We start from the raw sequence: 7,470 nt of genomic DNA on the forward strand, positions 1-7,470 counted from the left end.
GACTCCAGCAGATCGAGTGACACCTTGCTCAAGCCAGCGACCTTGGGCTCAAGCCAGTGACCTTTGGGTTCAAGCCAGTGACCATGGGGTCAAGTCTATGATCCCATGCTAAAGCTGGATGAGCTCCTGCTCAAGCTGGTCACGTTGGGGTTTTGAACCTCGGTCCTCAGCATCTCAGGCTGACACTCTATTCACTGCGCCACTGCCTGGTCAGGCTTAAGTTCTGTCTTGTAAGTCAGCTTGTGTGACCCCAGCTTGCTGGGGGCAAGTTACTAAGCACCTTCAGAAATCACTTTGAGCTCCAACTATATGTCAGGCACCATGTAGGCATGTGGGAAAGATAAAGCTGGGTCTAACATGCTAAAGGAAGACCTATTAAGAGGTACTAAAAATAATAATGGTAAAAGGTAACACAATTGCCAACCAAATGATACCAAGTAGGATTTTTCCAGATTGCTCTCTAGAAGCTTGCTATAGTGTAATGGGGTGATTTACAAATAGAATCGATTCATTTGTTCATTCCTTGATGTATTTATTCATTCTTCTATGGAGAGAGATGTCAATCAGATAAGAGTGTGAGTTATATTTTTTAAGTGAGGGCTGGTTGTTATTTAAATAATGCATTTTATCTTATTATTATTGTTATTATTATTTATTTTTTGGAAACAGAGACAGGAAGAGAGGGAGGAGAGTGAGAAACAGTAACTCATCATTGTTTCACTTTAGTTGTTCATTGATTGCTTCTCCTGTGTGCCTTAGCCTGGGGGCTCAAGCCAAACCAGTGACCCCTTGCTCAAGCAAGTGACCTGAGACTTCAAACCAGAAATCTCTGGACTCAAGCCAGTGACCTTAGGATCATGTTGATGATGCTGTACTCAAGCTGGCAAGCATGAACTCAAGCTTGCGATCTCAGGATTTCGAACCTGGGACCTCAGTGTTTCAGGTTGACACTTGATCTACTGTGCCGCCATTGGTTGGCTGAATTTCCTTTCTTTTAAAAAAGAATTTTAATGGTTGATTTTATTTTCTTTTAATTTTTTTACAGGGACACAGAGAGAGTCAGATAGAGGGATAGATAGGGACAGACAGACAGGAATGGAGAGAGATGAGAAGCATCAATCATCAGTTTTTCGTTGCAACACCGTAGTTGTTCATTGATTGCTTTCTCATATGTGCCATGACCGCGGGCCTTCAGCAGACTGAGTGACACCCCCGCTAGAGCCAGTGACCTTGGGTCCATGCTAGTGAGCTTTCTGCTCAAGCCAGATGAGCCCACGCTCAAGCTGGCAACTCTGGGGTCTCGATCCTGGGTCCTTCCTCATCCCAGTCCGACACTCTATCCACTGCGCCATCGCCAGGTCAGGCTATAATGGTTGATTTTAGAGAGGGAGGAAGGGAGAGAGAGACACAGACAGAAACATCAATCTGTTCCTGTATGTGCCCTGACTATGTATCAAACCCACAGCCTCTATGAATCCATACAACATTCTAACCAACTGAGCAATCCATCCAGGACTTTCCTTTCTTCTCTCCCTACAGAACCTAATCTCATCTTTATCCTGTAGTGCAGGGGTCCCCAAACATTTTACTCAGAGGACCAGTTCACTGTCCCTCAGACCGTTGGAGGGCCGGACTATAAAAAAAACTATGAACAAATCCCTATGCACACTGCACATATCTTATTTTAAAGTAAAAATAACAAAATGGGAACAAATACAATATTTAAAATAAAGAACAAGTAAATTTAAATAAAAAAAACTGACCAGTATTTCAATGGGAACTATGCTTCTCTCACTGACCACCAATGAAAGAGGTGCCCCTTCTGGAAGTGCGGTGGGGGCCGGATAAATGGCCTCAGGGGGCTGCATGCGGCCCATGGGAAGTAGTTTGGAGACCCCTGCTGTAGTGTGTTTATTTTCAAGTGCATCCAAACTAAGTCAGAAATTGATCTGTGCAAGTGTTGCTACTTTTAAATGGAGCACTGATTTCATCTGTATGCCCAAATAAGCCATAATACTCTCTGCTAGCCTAAATGACCTAAATTTTAATCTTATTTTTTTAAAAAGAAACAATGCTTACTATTGTATATTGATTACAACTGGTCAACATAAGGCTTAATTGTAGATTTTGTGGGTTGGTACAGTTTTTTTTTGTTTGTTTTTTTTGTTTTTGTTTTTGCTATCTCTTTTTATTGTATCTATATGAGATGACAGAGGCTAACTGTTCATTTCACAATATACGGAAGTCAAGACATTAATGCTATACACCAGAAACTCATACAGTGATGTATGTCAATTATATCTCAATAAAACTAAAAAAAAAGAAAAAGAAAAAGATACAAGTTTTAAAAATGAGTATCTTTGAAGAAGCAATAATACTGAATTTAAAAAAATGATTACTGAGTCTTTTAGTAACACTTTTAAATGTGCATTGTACTATCATTTCTTTTTTAATATAAATTTTAATTAATGTTAATGGAATGACATTAATAATTCAGGGTACATATATTCAAAGAAAACATGTCTAGATTATCTTGTCATTAAATTATGTTGCATACCTCTCGCCCAGAGTCAGATTGTTCTCCGTCACCCTCTATCTAGTTTTCTCTGTGCCCCTCCCCCTCCCCCTAACTCTCTCCCTCCCTCCCTCCTGTGTCCTCCCTCCCCCCACCCCTGGTAACCACCACACACTTGTCCATGTCTCTTAGTCTCATTTTTATGTTCCACCAATGTATGAAATCATGTAGTTCTTGTTTTTTTCTGATTTACTTATTTCACTCCGTATAATGTTATCAAGATCCCACCATTTTGCTGAAAATGATCTGATGGCTGAGTAGTATTCCATAGTGTATGTGTACCACATCTTCTTTATCCAGTCTTCTATTGAAGGGCTTTTTGGTTGTTTCCATGCCTTGGCCACTGTGAACAGTGCTGCAATGAACATGGGGCTACATGCGTCTTTACATATCAATGATTCTGAGGTTTTGGTGTATATACCCAGTAGAGGGATTGCTGGGTCATAAGGTAGTTCTATTTTCAGTTTTTTGAGGAACCACCATACTTTCCTCCATAATGGTTGTACTACTTTACAGTCCCACCAACAGTGGATGAGAGTTCCCTTTTCTCCGCAGCCTCTCCAACATTTGCTATTACCCATCTTGTTGATAATAGCTAATCTAACAGGGGTGAGGTGGTATCTCATTGTAGTTTTGATTTGCATTTCTCTAATAACTAATGAAGCTGAGCATCTTTTCATATATCTGTTGGTCATTTGTATTTCTTCCTGGGAGAAGTGTCCTCTTCCCATTTTTTTATTGGATTGTTTGTTTGTCTGTTGTTGAGTTTTATGAGTTCTTTGTAAATTTTGGATATTAGGCCCTTATCTGAGCTGTTGTTTGAAAATATCAGTTCCCATTTAGTTGGCTGTCTGTTTATTTTGATATCAGTTTCTCTTGCTGAGCAAAAACTTTTTATTCTGACGTAGTCCCATTCAGTTATCTTTGCCTTCACTTCTCTTGCCATTGGAGTCAAGTTCATACAAAGTTCTTTAAAACCCAGGTCCATGAGTTTAGTACCTATGTCTTCTTCTATGTATTTTATTGTTTCAGATCTTATATTTAGGTCTTTGATCCATTTTGAATTAATTTTAGTACACGGGGACAGGCTGTAGTCGAGTTTCATTCTTTTGCATGTGGCTTTCCAGTTTTCCCAACACCATTTGTTGAAGAGGCTTTCTTTCTCCATTGTGTGTTGTTGGCCCCTTTATCAAAGATTATTTGACCATATATATGTGGTTTTATTTCTGGCCTTTCTATTCGATTCCATTGGTCTGAGTGTCTATTTTTCTGCCAATACCATGCAGTTTTGATTATTGTGGTCCTATAATATAGTCAGGTATTGTAATGCCCCCAGCTTTATTCTTTTTTCCTTTGGATTGCTTTGGCTATTCGGGGTTTTTTATAGTTCCATATAAATCTTATGACTTTTTGTTCCATTTCTTTAAAAAATGTCATAGGAATTTTGATGGGAATTGCATTAAATTTATATATTACTTTGGGTAATATGGTCATCTTGATTATATTTATTCTTCCTATCCAAGAACAAGGAATATTTTTCCATCTTATTATGTCTTTTTCTATCTCTCTTAGCAATGCCTTGTAGTTTTCTTTATATAGGTCCTTTACATTCTTTGTTATGTTTATTCCTAGGTATTTTAATTTTTTGTTGCAATCGTGAAGGGGATTCTTTTTTTGAGATCGTTTTCTAATATTTCATTGTTGGCATGTAGAAAGGCTATGGACTTTTGTATGTTAATTTTGTATCCTACGACCTTACTGTATTGGTTTATTGTTTCTAGTAATCTTTTTGTGGAGTCCTTTGGGTTTTCGATGTATAGGATCATATCATCAGCAAAAAGTGATACCTTTACTTCTTCTTTTCCGATATGGATGCCTTTTATTTCTTTGTCTTGTCTGATTGCTCTGGCCAGAACTTCTAGCACCGTGTTAAATAAGAGTGGAGAGAGTAGACAACCCTGTCTTGTTCCTGATTTAAGGGGGAAAGTCCTCAGTTTTATGCCATTTAATATGATGTTGGCTGATGGTTTATCATATATGGCCTTTATCATGTTGAGATTTTTTCCTTCTATACCCATTTTGTTGAGAGTCTTAAACATAAAATTGCGTTGTATTTTATTGAAAGCCTTTTCTGTGTCTTTTGATAAGATCATATGGTTTTTGTTCTTTGTTTTGTTGATATGCTGTATTACGTTAACCGTTTTACGTATGTTGAACCATCCTTGAGATTCTGGGATGAATCCCACTTGATCATGATGTATTATTTTTTTAATATGTTGTTGTATTCGATTTGCCAGTATTTTGTTTAGTATTTTAGCATCTGTATTCATGAGAGATATTGGTCTGTAGTTTTATTTCTTTGTGCCATCCTTGCCAGGTTTTGGTATGAGGGTTATGTTGGCCTCATAAAATGTGTTTGGAAGTATTGCTTCTTCTTCAATTTTTTGGAAGACTTTGAGTAGAATAGGAACCAAATCTTTTTTAAATGTTTGATAGAATTCACTAGTATAACCATCTGGGCCTGGACTTTTATTTTTGGGGAGATTTTTAATAGATTTTTCTATTTCCTCCCTGCTGATTGGTCTGTTTAGGCTTTCTGCTTCTTCATGACTCAGTCTAGGAAGGTTGTATTGTTCTAGGAATTTATCCATTTCTTCTAGATTGTTGTATTTGGTGGCATATAGTTTTTCATAGTATTCTACAATAATTCTTTGTATATCTACGATGTCCGTGGTGATCTCTCCTCTTTCAATTTGGATTTTATTTATTTGAGTCCTGTGTCTTTTTTCCTTGGTGAGTCTTGCCAAGGGTTTGTTGATTTTGTTGACCTTTTCAAAGAACCAGCTCCTTGTTTTATTGATTTTTTCTATAGTTTTTCTGTTCTCTATTTCATTTATTTCTGCTCTGATTTTTATTATCTCTTTTCTTCGGCTGGTTTTGGGTTGTGTTTGTTCTTCTTTTTCTAGTTCCTTAAGGTGTGAAGTTTAGTGGTTTACTTCGGCTCTCTCTTGTTTGTTCATATAGGCCTGAAGTGATATGAACTTTCCTCTTATTACTGCTTTTGCTGCACCCCAGAGATTCTGATATGTCGTATTTTCATTTTCATTTGTCTGTATATATCTTATTTCTTCTTTGACCCATTCATTTTTTAGAAGTATGTTGTTTAGTTTCCACATTTTTGTGGGTTTTTCCCCCTCTTTTTTGCAGTTGAATTCTAGTTTCAAGGCTTTATGATCAGAGAATATGCTTGGTACAATTTCAATTTTTCTAAATTAGCTGATATTGTCTTTGTGGCCCAACATATGGTCAATTCTTGAGAATGTTCCATGTACACTAGAGAAAAATGTATACTCTGTCGCTTTGGGATGAAGTGTTCTGTAGATGTCTATCATATCCAGGTGTTCTAGTATTTTATTTAAGGCCACTATATCTTTATTGATTCTCTGTTTGGATGACCGATCTAGAGCCGTCAGCGGTGTATTGAGGTCTCCAAGTATGATTGTATTTTTGTCAGTTTTTGTTTTAAGGTCAATAAGTAGCTGTCTTATATATTTTGGTGCTCCTTGGTTTGGTACATATATATTAAGGATTGTTATGTCTTCTTGATTCAGTGTCCCCTTAATCATTATGAAATGACCATTTTTGACTCTGAGTACTTTTTCTGTCTCGTAGTCAGCATTATTAAATATGAGTATTGCTACACCTGCTTTTTTTGGGTTGTTGTTTGCTTGGAGTATTGTTTTCCAGCCTTTCACTTTGAATTTGTTTTTATCCTTGTTGCTTAGATGAGTTTCTGGTAGGCAGCATACAGTTGGATTTTCTTTTTTAATCCATTCTGCTACTCTGTGTCTTTTTATTGGTAAGTTTAATCCATTTACATTTAGTGTAATTATTGACACTTGTGGGTTCCCTATTGCCATTTTATAAATTGCTTTCTGTTAGTTTTGTATCTTGTTTGATTATTCTCTTTTGTTTTTCTATTGTTTCTTTTTGTTTGTTTGTATTCCATACTTCTTTCCTCTGTTGCTACCTTTTTTAAGTCTAGTGTTTTTGTGGTGGTTTTTTCAAGGGTGGTTACCATTTAGTAATGAAAAGGGTACCTACCATATTCATTGTAGTACCCTATCTTATGAATATTTCTGCGCTTCATCGTCCTTTGCTACTGTCAATCTTCATCCTTTCTCCCCTTTTTTTTCTTTTGTTGTCACAGTTTAAGTTTGGTTTTATTGTGTTCTTGGTGGAGCTGTTACTTGCGGTTTTGTTTTCTTTTGTTCTTTGAATCTGGTTGGAAAATTCCCTTTATTATTTCCTGGAGTGGGGGCTTTCTGATGATAAATTCTCTCATCTTTTCTGTATTTGTGAATGTTTTTATATCTCCTTCGTACTTGTACGATAGCTTTGATGGGTATAGTATTCTTGGCTGAAAGTTCCTCTCTTTCAGGGCTTTAAATATTGGGGTCCACTCTCTTCTAGCTTGTAGAGTTTCTGCTGAGAAATCTGATGACAATCTAATGGGTCTTCCTTTATATGTTGTACTCTTCTTTTCCCTGGCTGCCTTGAGAATTTTTTCTTTGTCATTGGTTTGTGTCATCTTCAGTATGATGTGCCTTGGAGTGGGTTTGTTGGGGTTAAGAAAACTCGGTGTTCTGTTTCCTTCTTGAATTTGAGGCTTTAGTTCTTTCCACAGGCTTGGGAAGTTCTCTTCTATTATTTGTTTGAGTATATTCTCCATTCCATTTTCTTTCTCTTCTCCCTCTGATATACCTATTATTCTTATGTTATTCTTTCTGATGGAGTCAGACAATTCCTGTAGGGCTTTCTCGTTTTTTATTATTTTTGAGTCTCTTTCTTCTTCTCTCTGTTGTGCCTCAGGTTGCTTGTCTTCTATTTCAGTA

This window comes from Saccopteryx bilineata, chromosome X, assembly GCF_036850765.1.
Source record: "Saccopteryx bilineata isolate mSacBil1 chromosome X, mSacBil1_pri_phased_curated, whole genome shotgun sequence".
In the NCBI taxonomy this organism is placed as follows: Eukaryota; Metazoa; Chordata; class Mammalia; order Chiroptera; family Emballonuridae; genus Saccopteryx; species Saccopteryx bilineata.